Raw genomic sequence first — 12,587 nt, 5'->3', positions numbered from 1 at the left:
TTGTGTATTTGTCTACCTAAAAGTAACACACGTCAATCAGTGTCCGGCTGGCAGTGCAGAGTAACGGAAAAAACAAATCAATCACTACCCAGAATCCGTAGAATAAATAGACTGGATGCGATAGAATTAGTAAACGTTCAAAATGGCCGCTGACAGTATACGATAGCTATACGTAGTTTTGTGGTATGTTTTTTTTTTGTTACATCACCAACATATTCTCACAATAAGTGCAGCACACGCATGAAAGCTGTTTTTTTCTCCCAACAAAACCTTGGCGATTGCTTTACGCGTGGCGCAGGATATTCAGAGCACAGCACAAACACACCACCTGAAGTACTAAGCTGACCTGCAAGTGACTGTTATCTGTTACTGACGTTACAATGTGTTCTTGCTACTGCAACAAAATCTCACCATTACTTTGTAATGTAACATTCTCCTCTTCCATATGATAGCGATATGAGGCAACCCCACCCCCACACCCTTTGAAAACATCGTTTGATCTTATACTTGAAAACTCGGTCATGGAACTATACCAGATAAAAAAGTAAACCAAACCCCACTCACCTCAACAACACCCCGAGCGCAATTCCGAGAACAGTATTTGGAAACCTCCGTTTCGTAAATTATTACATTCACCCAAAAACAACTGTTCAAAAGCGTCCCGTTTTTTTAGCCTCCCCGCATTGCAAGCATTCCCACTAGCCCTTCCCAAAACCCAACTTTGGTCTTTTTTTCTGCTGTAAAGTTTCGCTCCGTATCCTACCGCGTGCGGTTCGCTGCTCATTATCTTTTCAGTCACTTCGCATCGCAAACCACGCGCACCGGAAGTTATAATTCAGCAGCAGCCACAGCAGCTTGACCGTCGTCACGTACACTCGGCCCAGTATCCGTTTGGGCATTCAGCTGCCTTCCTACACCGGGCGCTCGTTTCCAAAAGTCGCTACCATTGCTTCGGGAAGCGTCTTGGAGAAGCATCTCCAGCAAACTCAACACACAACACACACACACACACACAACGCACAGAGATGTAAGCCCAGGGTAGGTCTCATTTCGTCTCAAAAACTCATCTTCACGGATCTCTCCACCAACCACCACCAGCACCACCTCCACTACCCGCAGCGGTCAAGTGATATCAATTAATGAATGACGACGATTTCATCTTCACATTATGCGGTCTGTGTCGTTCTCGTTTAACATCCGGTTTTTTGCAACCGCCTAACCGGAAACCGGTTCCAACCTGGCCGCTCCAGAACGCGGCGCGGCGCGGTTTCATGCTCCAAAAATATGTGTGCTCTACCTTGCGTTTTGGAAAGATGTGATTTTTTTTCTTCTCGAATTGTTACTCTTGCTGTGTCTCATAACGTTGCTATCAAAATAAGGTTCGCCAATAGTTTCTCAAAATCTCGACTATTGGAACGGCCGTAGGTAAGAAGCCAACATCTTAAATAGGCCATAATATATGGGGATTGATTATATGGTAACAAACAAACCATATCATTATCCCGTGCCTTGTGGGGACATTGAGTTAGAGATTTTATGTTTATTACCCTTGTCCCGCTGACTAGATAATCCGAAACCGGAAACGGTTGGACGTAATTTCTTCTGTCCATTGCATCCGGCACAACTTGGGCTGAAATTTGCAATCATTGAAAAGAGCATTATTTTTTCAGCTTTTTTATCAAATGATGTGTCTGAAGTATGTCTGAAATATTAAGTAAATGAATTTATAGAAGAACTACATAAATATACCAAAAAGCATAAAAAAGCAAATGAATTGCATACCTTTGGGCGTTTAAAACTGCTTAATAACTCTATCTGCATAAATAGCTCATTTTCTCGTACTTTTTTGTAGGAATTATTCATGAGTTAATCAGCACAATCCCCTTCCACGCAACTCTCTAAGCTCGTGCAGCTGGCAACAACAAGCGCAGCTGCAGAACACCGTAGTCCGATTTACGTTAAAGAAGTTAACCAGCTTTTGCACGAGCTTTGCATTACACAGCACACATCCCGCAAGGCATAGTTTCATGTGTGTATGTGTGGGCTCTTGTGTAAATCGCAAAATAAACTCAACATTAAAATGACATGCAGAAGAGCAAAACAACAACAACAAAACAAACCTACATTTACACACACACTCCCCAGCGAGTGCCGCCTGAGGGTATCAGCTAACATACGACCTGACTGCAACTGCAATGTAACTAGTCTCCCACTCGTACAGCTTCTGCGAGCTTTCTAATCCATTGCATCCCAGCGAACGGAGCGTTACACGAGAACAATGCTATCAGTGCGTCCGCTGTGCTGTGCTGTGTTACCCTTTTTTTTGCACAGAAAAATCGTATTCCTCCCCCAAAGCACTGTGCAACAGACGCACACACACGGTCTGGTCCGATCTCGCCCGCTCCCACAGTAGTGGGCAAAGTAATCAGAATAATATGTCGGCCCCAGAACATTCCCTGCATCCCGCATGCGTGTGTGTGTCGTTTTCCCGCTAATGAAACCGTAATAAGTGGAAATGTGCAAAGACATTAGGCCCGAAGCTACAACCCAGAGCTCGAGTTGCTGTATCTCCTCCACTTCCACGTTTGCGGTGCTTCCGTCACCCTTAAATTAACATTACCTACCCATTCCCCCAACGCTGCCAAGGGGACAGCGCAAAAAGTAGAGTAAATAATATCCCGGTGTGGCAACAAAAAAAGTGAAATAAAATCAAACTCTGAATTGAGCGTGCGGGGCTCGAACAAAACCAAAAAGCAAAAAATTGATCACGTATGGGAGGGTTTCCTTTACCCCTACCTAACTACCCTGGCGCTGGTGATCGGAGTGTCGCGCGAGTATTAATTTTTACGACCCAAATGCGCCAACCCTTCGCGCCGCTCGTTCGGGATTCCGGTTTTGATTCCCAGGACCGATTCGAACGCATCCATTCGGCAGACGGTAATTTAATCATTGCAACTTTTCATATGCACGGCTGATGATGTGGTCGATGCTGTGAGGGAAGTGGTAGGGCATTGTGTTGTTTGTGGTTTTTTGGGGATTTGTTTTTGTTTTTGTTTTGGTACATTGAAAAGCTTCGTCACCTTTTCCCACCGATGGCATGATGGGGTGTGTAATGTATTCTCAAAGGATTAAAAAAAACTCAACTGATAAGAGCAGATAGATAAATGCCATCTTTATGACTCTCTGCGCGAAAGGTACTATTTCCATCAAGATCCTGTTTGAACACTCTTAAACAGTGTCCCAAGTGGAACCGGCTCTCTTTCCTTCAGATAAAGCCATTCGTACATGAATGAACGTAAAATGTAACGTTTCCACCTCTCTTAACAAACAGGACTGTTCCGATTCCAGAAGCCACTTCAGCGACATGTAATATAAATGGCCCGTTTCTTCACGATGGAGAGAACAAGTGTTGCCACCAACGAATGGGACCGATAAGAAAATCATAAAAGGAAAGGAAATTATAATACAAAACACCGTGCGAAAGTAAAAAAGTATACGCAACCGCAAATCGAACGTAAAACCGCGAGATGGAACCGGCGACCTGATACGCAATCTTGGGGACAGCACCAAACCATGCATGCGGAACACGGGACGCCAGCGGGGAGATAATTATGTTTGCCAAAGGACGTACCCAAACACCAGTAACACGGGAAACGAGCGTAACGGACCCAAACGTTTGCGTGCGGAAGGAAACAGGTGAGTCGTAGCGGGCACCGGCAGGACCCAGACGTGTGGTGCGTAGAGAAGGAATCCTCACAACGCAGCAAGTGTGCAATCAGCAGCGACGTTTCCCACGGCGATAAACTTCAGCAAAAGCGCATCGATAGGATGCTGTAAAAGCGTAGAGGAAGCACCGAGTGCACCGTTTCTGGTTTGACAGTTTGCAAATCGATGACCATCGGCAGGTTGGGCGGAAGAGGTTTTTTTTTTCTTCGCCTTCATATTATGCCTACCATTCACTAGCCTGAGAAAGTCTCCAATTTTTCCTTCATCTCCGATCGAAACCGCGAGTACACCGATGGGAGGAACCAAAGCCCTGCGTAAAATGTAAGCGATAATGATAGGGCTTTTGCTGTTCGCGTTCCGTGAGGTGTAAGGGTGACGGTTGATTTGGAGCATCGCAAAGAGTGATTTCCGGAGGGTTGGTACAAAAACAAAAAACAACAACATATGAGTCTGTTCCCATCATATGCTGTTGTGAGCCGAGGTTGATGATGATGATGCAGGAGAGTTTCCTTTGGGAAGGTAATTGAGCAACCAATTTAAATGAGGAGAGCGTGATCAATTTTGCCTCATGAATAAAATTGCAATTAAAGGACGTTTACAAAGAAACTAACGTTGAAAATCAAAAAGCTTGATTTATTTTTATGTTCCTTGTAAGCGGGCAGCAGTTTTTATCGTTCATTACAGGAACAAAACATTGATACATTGTTCACTCATCTAATCATGGCTCCTGCCTTCAATAAGAGTTATCATCTCAATCACCATCAAACAATCAAGACTAAATAGAAAATCCTAATTGTACAGACATCGAAACTTCGGATATTAGACAAATCCGATTTCAAAGACATTAAAAGGCATTTATTTCCCAATTTTTGAGGAAAATAGTTCACGGTACACCTCACGCCCATTTGACTGCCAACGCCAGCTGGCAACCCTACAATAGGTGATGATTTTAACGTTTTATCCAGATTTTACGATGTCTTCCAACAAAACCTTGCCTGCGTCTCATTTCCAGCCCATAAATAACGACCCACAAAACCGAACTGGGCCCCAAGTTCAAGCTGCCAATGCTAGAACGGACCATGAGTTTGGCTTTAATCAAACAAGGCATAAATTTATGAGCGGCAGCGATCGTTTCTCACGGAAAACTGGTTCGGAAAACCGTTTGAATCGGTTAAATTTCACACTTTCCACGCGCTCTAATCATCATTAGAACCCGAGAGCCGAGAGTTCGACGAAATCCTTACTTGCGATACCGATACTTACCGATCGCAGCGCACCCGAAATGTTACACCAACCCCGAAGGCGGAGGGGACACGGTCTCGTTCTTCATTAATGCGTCCAGCACACTCTCTGCCCCATGCTGGGCACACGAGAGAACCGTACGTTTATATGGCACATGTGTGTGTGTGTGTGTGTGTGTGTGTGTGTGTGTGTGTGTGTGTGTGTGTGTGTGTGTGTGTGTGTGTGTGTGTGTGTGTGTGTGTGTGTGTGTGTGTGAGTGTGCGTCTCATTAGCACAGCAAGACGCTTCTAGCAAACATGTCTCTATGGATAGATCATTAAGGAAGCGGTGAATAAACTACACGGTCGCTAGGAAGCTAGGAAAGGGCTTCCCTCTTCCCTTTTGTGCGCCTGTCCAAATGGGCGGCAAGCGCACGGGGCAGCCATAAACGAGCCACAGAGCGTGGTTCAGGAAATCTCGCATTGACTACATCATTGTCGGATTTGGGGGATAGGTGATACAGTGTATTAATTTGCTGCACTTGTTCTCGTTCCAAAACAACCGGCACACACACACACACGTGCGCTTGGTATTCGATTCCGGTTTGTATGGAATAAGCAAAGAAAAAATAAAAGCACAAGCAGCTCGCACGACCGGCGAACAAATCTCTAAACAGCCATAAAACTAATTTTTCTCCCGCATTAAACCACCGGCTCGATCGGTATCGTTGGATCGTTAATTGGAAGCTTCTAATTGATTTGGTTTTACGGGGTTGTAAAAGTGGACGCGCACCGTACTTGTGCCGTCTGCAACGGGATGTAGATCGGGCCGGCGTACTTAGCCAGTTGGTTTTAACAGCTTACGAAGCGTTAGCCCTGTGTCACACGATCGTACTAAACGCAAACAGCGGACACGTACCCGTTCCTGACTAATTTTTACCTTCTCCAAACACTTTTTATATCTTATACAAATACTAATGTTTTAATCAACCACGAATCACCAATCAGCCGTAACTGCCACACCGACCGTTAATCTGATGTCGCGCACAAAACAGCTCCCTTATGGGCAAAGGATTAATAGCCTGTATTTCGATGTAACTGTGCGCGTATTAAACATCCACGGGACAGTCCGGGTTTTGGTACGAAGTTTGGACTAGCCGGCCCGTGCATGGGGTCGGTGTGCACCTACGCAAGATGCCCGAACGCCCGGTGGTTGTCCCACTCCCATCCCACTCAATATGCATATGACGCCATCACCGGCACACGCATAACGGACACTGATTTATGCTCAAGCCGAACCCGAACGGGTGGCCCTGAGCAGCAGCAGCAGCTGCCCGTTGGTAAAAACACACTGTTGTGCTTTGCGTGGTCGTCATGACCGGAGCTTTTTTTGTGCCGAGCCAAAGGATGGATAGACCCTAGTGTCAATCGAACTAACGATCGTAAATGGTCGAAGGTTTTGGGTTGAAGTTGTTTATTTCGCTCTTTTGCGCGCGCTCTCTCCTCATCTTTTCACACCAACACCTTCAACACCCTAGACCAGTAGAGCTCTGGACACTGTTTTGACACGTTGCGTTGGAGGCAAGTACCACTTTAATGCAGGATGTGATGTAAGAGGCAAAACCTTTAGCTTAATTTGCTACTTTATGCATTGCCATTTAATGACGCTACACTCCTTGTAGGGAACAACTTGGTACAATGTAATGAAATCTCTATTTATAAATATTTTATTCTAAGTCTACGAAACACACAAAATACGCAACACACAAACAATAAATTCTGACCAAAAAACGAGTCGAATGACGTCTGAAGTTCCAAAATTACGAACAATAGAGAAAGCGAAGCACCGGGTTTTAAGCAAGATTGATGCCATTCGATGAGCCCACAAATCCAATAACGTAGAAAGCGGGAATCAATCAAACCACGATAAAGACATCAGGTATTGAGCCTTCTTCGATAGGGGGCAATCGCCTCGATGTGTTCGTCCGGGGTTCGTTGTCTGTTTATTTTTTGTGCTGTGCTTCTTGTATCATCGTGAATAGCGCCCGTACCGCGGGAGTAAAGTTGGGAACATCTCTATCTCCCCGCACACAATAGGAAAACCCGCAACTCAGCAGCGGGCGAGCAGAACCAGAAATGGAATAAAACTCCAGAACGAATGCACGAGGCAACACGAGGTAAGAAAAATGATTCCACCGACCGGGCAGAGAGCGCTGCAGTGTGCAGCAGCGATTATTAATTTCCGGTCCGATCCATCAGCGGCATCGATCGAAGGCGAAGGCGACGGATCGGCGGATACAAGATCCTTGGAACGTTGTGAGGGTTTACCAAGCGGGGAGTTACCGTCCCAAAATCGCATCGATAGGGTTTCGCATCGTGCACACCAACACCTTCCTTGCCCTTCCCTCCCAAACTGCAGGCACAGTTGAGTGGGTTTCAAATTTATATCGTTCGATACGAGCCCAAAGCTTACCGAACTGGAACTTTGGAAGCCCTCGGGTGCCCATTTGGTTTGGTCACTTTTTCCCAGGCTGGTTACAGTGCACTGACCACAACATCGGGGAGCCATCGGGATATGCTCCAGCTGCAGCGTGGCAACGCAGAGGAGGGACTGAAACCATCGTTTGCGGTCACTGGGATGGTTGCTCCACTTTTTGGCACACCACAATCACGCGACTGCCGGACCTGGAGAGGCTTCCTGTGGCCAGACCTAAAACCTGGCTCCCACACCCCGAGGAAGTAAATATAAATCTTCATAAATTTGTCAAGATGAGCACCCACACCCCGTCACCCCCTGGATGGATGCCCCCCATCCCCCCTGGATTCATGGGGAAGGTGAGCAGGGGACACAAAGTGCGTAAGCGAGAGAGCGAGAGAGCGCGCCCACTGTCGTAAATCAAGCCAGCAATCAACTCATAAATTATTTCGCATCTGCCGACACTAGAACAATAGCGCGAGATACTAAGCAGGGACTTTCACAGGGCGACGGAACACTTCCGTTCCAGCACCAATCGGTAGATTTTGACACCACAACAACAACGGCAGGCGCTATCTATTGTGACGCTCCATACACACGTCGTCCTGCTGCTGATGGGGCAGCGAGCGAGTGTACCAGAGATCCCAAAGTGAAGAGGCGGAGGCTCATTTGATTTCGTTCCATTTTGTCTCTGGGAGAGAAAAAAAACAAGCACACGAACGCACACACTTGTGTGCAAGCTTTCCAACCAGTTCCCCCTCTGTTTCCTACCAGAACTGGTTCCGTTTCCTTCCCACCATGTACGGAGTGAAACCAGTTCTGAGAGTGTCGTTTTGTTGTTGTTGTTGTTGTTGTTGTTTATACACCCAGTCACCCGCCAGGGTGAAGCTGTACAAGAGCCCTTTCATCCGGCCACACTACATCGGCGACTACCCACTCACATACAGAGCGCGCGTAGTGATTTTCATTCATAAGTCCAGCCGTGCCCCGCAGCGAACAGTTCAACCAACTCGGCCCACCATCCCACCTTGCCCGTATTTCAAGTCCCCCTCAGCCAGGTCAAACAAGTAAGAAAAACGTCACCCCACCTTAACTACCTCCACATCTAGAGCGTGAAGAGCTTCAGCATCCGAAAAGGTAACCGAAGGTACGACACGACACTCGAAAACAGGTCCGGACACAGATGACGGGTTGCGATGCCGAAACGCTCAAACACACAGCGCACTGCGAAATGACCAACGCAAAACCTGCTCCAGTGTCTCCGAGTGGTTTGCACGCTTATTTTGAATATAAATACATCCCTTCCTTCATGGTGAGTCACAATACATGTATATAACCCCGCATCTTTGGAAGCGCTTCGATACCGACAGATCTCTTCGTCCCGGGCCGGTGAGGCAGAGGCAAGCAAAAGAAATCTGTTTCAACTTTAGTTCTCCAGTAGGTCTTGGTGTGTGTGTGTGTGTGTGTGTGTGTGTGTGTTTTTTTTTTGTATTTTTCCAACCTCTCTTCGGCGTAATATAAAACGAGTTATCTTGTTCTGCTGCCACCATCTCTGTCCTCTCTCGTAGCTCCACCATGGTAACGGGTCCTCTCTGGACATGGCCTGATTCTGCCATATCTTTTGCCGCGTGGTCTTTGCGCCTATCCACTGGGTGCTATCATTTCCCATCGAGCAACTGGGGAGTTTAATATTTGTTGAGAGGACCTGGTAGGGTAGGAAGACAACTTTTTTCCCCGCTACGCTCCCTGCTCTCGCGTCACGTATCTTCTCTGCATACGTACAGGGGCCTCATGTAGGGAGCCGCACCCGAAGCTCTATACCCCGAAAGATGATGATGAAGCCTTAAAAGCCACCCATCCCTGGAGCTGCCTGGAGGCCCGTTCGATGCGGTCCAAGAAGGGGGGAGGGGGGGGGACTTCCGTTCGCCGTAGCGCTTCCATAGCCGGCAGCGACTGCCCCGGATGCTCTCAGGCCCCACTCTGCCCTCACGCGTAACCGCAGCACCACTCTGCTCCGAGTGCAAGGAAAGGTTTTGTGCGCTCAGGTGTGTTATTACATTGTACACCCTTCGTTTTCTCGCCGATTCTCTTTTGCCCTTCGATTCTAACGTCATTAATCGGTTGATCTTGAACTCCGGACTTCACGGCGGCAGCAGCACCACGTATGGTCGGCGCTCAGGTCGACAGATCAGGTTGCCGATCGGTCGGAACGCAAGAGCCCCTTTTGCCCTACCCCTTTCTGACACACACCACCGTTTGAAACCACCACCGTATACGCCTGATTGGTTTACTTCATCTCCTCGATTTCCTTTTCGTTGTGCCTCTTTTCGTTGTGTCTCTTTTTTTTCTCATTCTATTTCATTTTCGCTCGTATCCACCGCTTCCCTCATCCACCAAGCGTACCCCGGTCTTCCACTTTCCCTATTCCATTCAATTTTCTGGACGCTGCCGTCGACGCTTAGAATTTGAAAAGGCTGCGGGATGCTGCCACATGGAAGCGTGTGGCCCGTCCATCGTCCACGCGAATTGGTCTCGCGGGCCCCACGGGAACGATCACTGCACGATGGCACACGCGCCCAGCAAAGATACAGGTTTTCGGTCCAGCGCGGGTTTGCAGCCACACGACCAACCAGGGATCCCGTGGTATGGGATACCCTCGGGCTGTGTTTTTTTTTTGCTTTTGTGCTGTTGTTTTTTTGTTTCGTAGCGATGCTCTCTTATTCGTGGCATATCTTCGAAATTGACGTACGGAATTGAATCAGCTTAGGTCTTTCAGTAAGTTGTCAGGATGTTGTCCTGTCCACCGGAAAACGTTGACATGCGAATGCCACGGCCGATATAGGTAAAAAAATAAGCACACAAGCTCCAAGAAATTGAATTATGATTTCTTTTTCTACACCACGTATATATTCGTAGCCCAAATGAAACGAATGATTGTTACCAACAGCTTGACCATCGATTACCGTACTGGTGTAAGAAAACCTATCGAAACCAAGTTTTGGTGAGAAATCAGATTGTTAAAGAAGAACTCAAATGTTTCACACTATCATTGGTTTTCATATTTTTAACACATCAAAACATCTCCCACTGCCCCAGTCCAGACAGCTTCCCAAGAGTCGGCAAACACGGGCGCCAGACTCCAATGTCCAAAACACCATTAGGCGTGAGCACCGCCAGCGTACCGATGGTACCTTAGGCATAAAGAGAAAGAGCAGGGCGTAGGGAGAGAAGAAGAAAAAACACACAGCACGAAAACAGGTTGAGCCACTTCTCGCTACGTTCTGATTTTTACCAATGCTACCTCTACACACTCCCTATCAAAGCCAGCCAACTGAGTCAGAAGATGTACCAGAAGTGGTACGATAATTACGTTGTGCTGGATGCTCCATCATTCCTGCCAGCCCTCGACCGTGGTACGTACGACTCGACGAACGAATGGTGCGCGCAGGTTCTTCTCGGTAGCCGTAAATAATTAATCAAACCCTTGATTGCACATTCATGTACCAAGGGCTCGACCGGCGGCACCAGAGGTTTAGTGAAGTGTATTTGCCGAACAGCAACAGCAGCAAGTGTATCGTATCGCAGAGATTGCACATGTATTCACGAACATGAAGCGTTCGTAAGCGTGGTAAACAACGTTTTCATCCGACCGAGAAGTCGGAGCCGGGGCGATCCTTTCGGAGATCTCGGAAAGCTCCAGGCCAGCGCCCCCTCACAAAATGGGTGAAAACGGGCGCTTATTTTTCTGGCGAGACGTTACGATGATCGGGTGTATCTTCAATTTCATCATCTCGGCAGGCCGAAAATTGAAGCGCAATGATGAGTGAAGAAACCCCTAAACCCACATCAGAACATTTGCCAAGTGGTGTGCACTTCAAGCTTTTCGACTTCAAGCAAACAGCCTTTTATGTACACGCATACGCATCTATCACCAATGTCTCAGCCTTTGATCCTTTTGTACTGGAAAGACACACATACACACACACGCTTCATGATTAATTCCGAAAGTCTACCATTTGCTCTACCTAAATCGACCGAAGCAGACAAAGCGTCGATTCAATTTTCCAAAAAAAAAACCCACACGCACAACGAACGCACACCCCACAAGTTCATTGCCTTTTGTATTTAACAAAACAATCTTCGAATATTCGTTTACGATAAATCCCCACCCCATGCCGTGTGCCATCTTCATATTGGAACCAAATCTCCCACTTATAGCGTGGGCGATTTCTTTCTCCATTCCCAATCACACATATGTACAGACGACGTTTCCCTAATGATGACTGACAGTGAATAAAATGGAGACGAAATGTCACCGTTGGAAAGCACGGAACGGCAGACCCGGCCGTATCTCACCGTTTCAGCCCACGTCCGGGCGTCCAATAACTATAGGCGATAGGTTCGATTGGATTCGCCAAAAATGGGTCCTCATATCCCTCTCTGAGCCAGAGAAGTAAAAACACCTTTACGGTTTTGTCGGTCAATCGACGCACTTAAACGTAACACAGTGGTGGTGGTAGTAGTAGTGGTGGTGGTGATGGTGTGTAGTGGTGAACAACATTACAATATTCGTCCGAGTCAAGCACGCTCCACTTATCGCCGGATTAACTGGATCAGGTGCTGGGAAATTGATTGAAGTGTTTCCCAAAGCACCGGAGCGTCTCTTCGCACGGAAGATGCTAGCGACGCGCTTCAAGCCGGTCCCTCCTGGTTTGCCATCTTTTTATGCTGATCGAAGAAAGATGATATCGTCCCCCGGTCAATGAATGGACATCGAAAAAGCGATAGACTCGCTGGAAGACGCATTTATTATTCCAACACCGAGAACACCGTCCCTGGCAGTCGAGAAGGGATTAGCCGTTAAGACCGTGTGCTTCGTGCGTGCGACATAAATTATTATGTCTTAATAAGTATATCATTGTATAAGTGGGAGTGTGTTGGTGTGTGTGTGTGTGTGTGTCGCAGACACAATGACTGTGTTGCCCATTGGCTTTGGGGTAGGAGTAGTATTTAAAATCCAATCAAAACCCTCCCAGACGCTTTGCTGCTCGATGTACGAGCAGAAGAACACTTCTGGAGTAATTGTGGTTGGAAATAAGTGTAAGCGTCATTTAACGACTGTCACAAATCAGATTACGATGTTCGGGGAGCCGGAGCGCTGTGTT

General features: G+C 47.1%; 1 protein-coding gene across 6 annotated transcripts in view; it reads right to left on the bottom strand.

The window, feature by feature from the left end:
* Nucleotides 1-12,587, bottom strand: part of LOC121598693 (nephrin) — a 76,900-nt gene that overhangs the window by 36,318 nt on the left and 27,995 nt on the right. The window lies entirely within an intron of this gene.

This window comes from Anopheles merus, chromosome 3L (assembly GCF_017562075.2).
Source record: "Anopheles merus strain MAF chromosome 3L, AmerM5.1, whole genome shotgun sequence".
Taxonomy (NCBI): Eukaryota; Metazoa; Arthropoda; class Insecta; order Diptera; family Culicidae; genus Anopheles; species Anopheles merus.
This window is presented reverse-complemented; position numbering and strand designations above follow the sequence as displayed.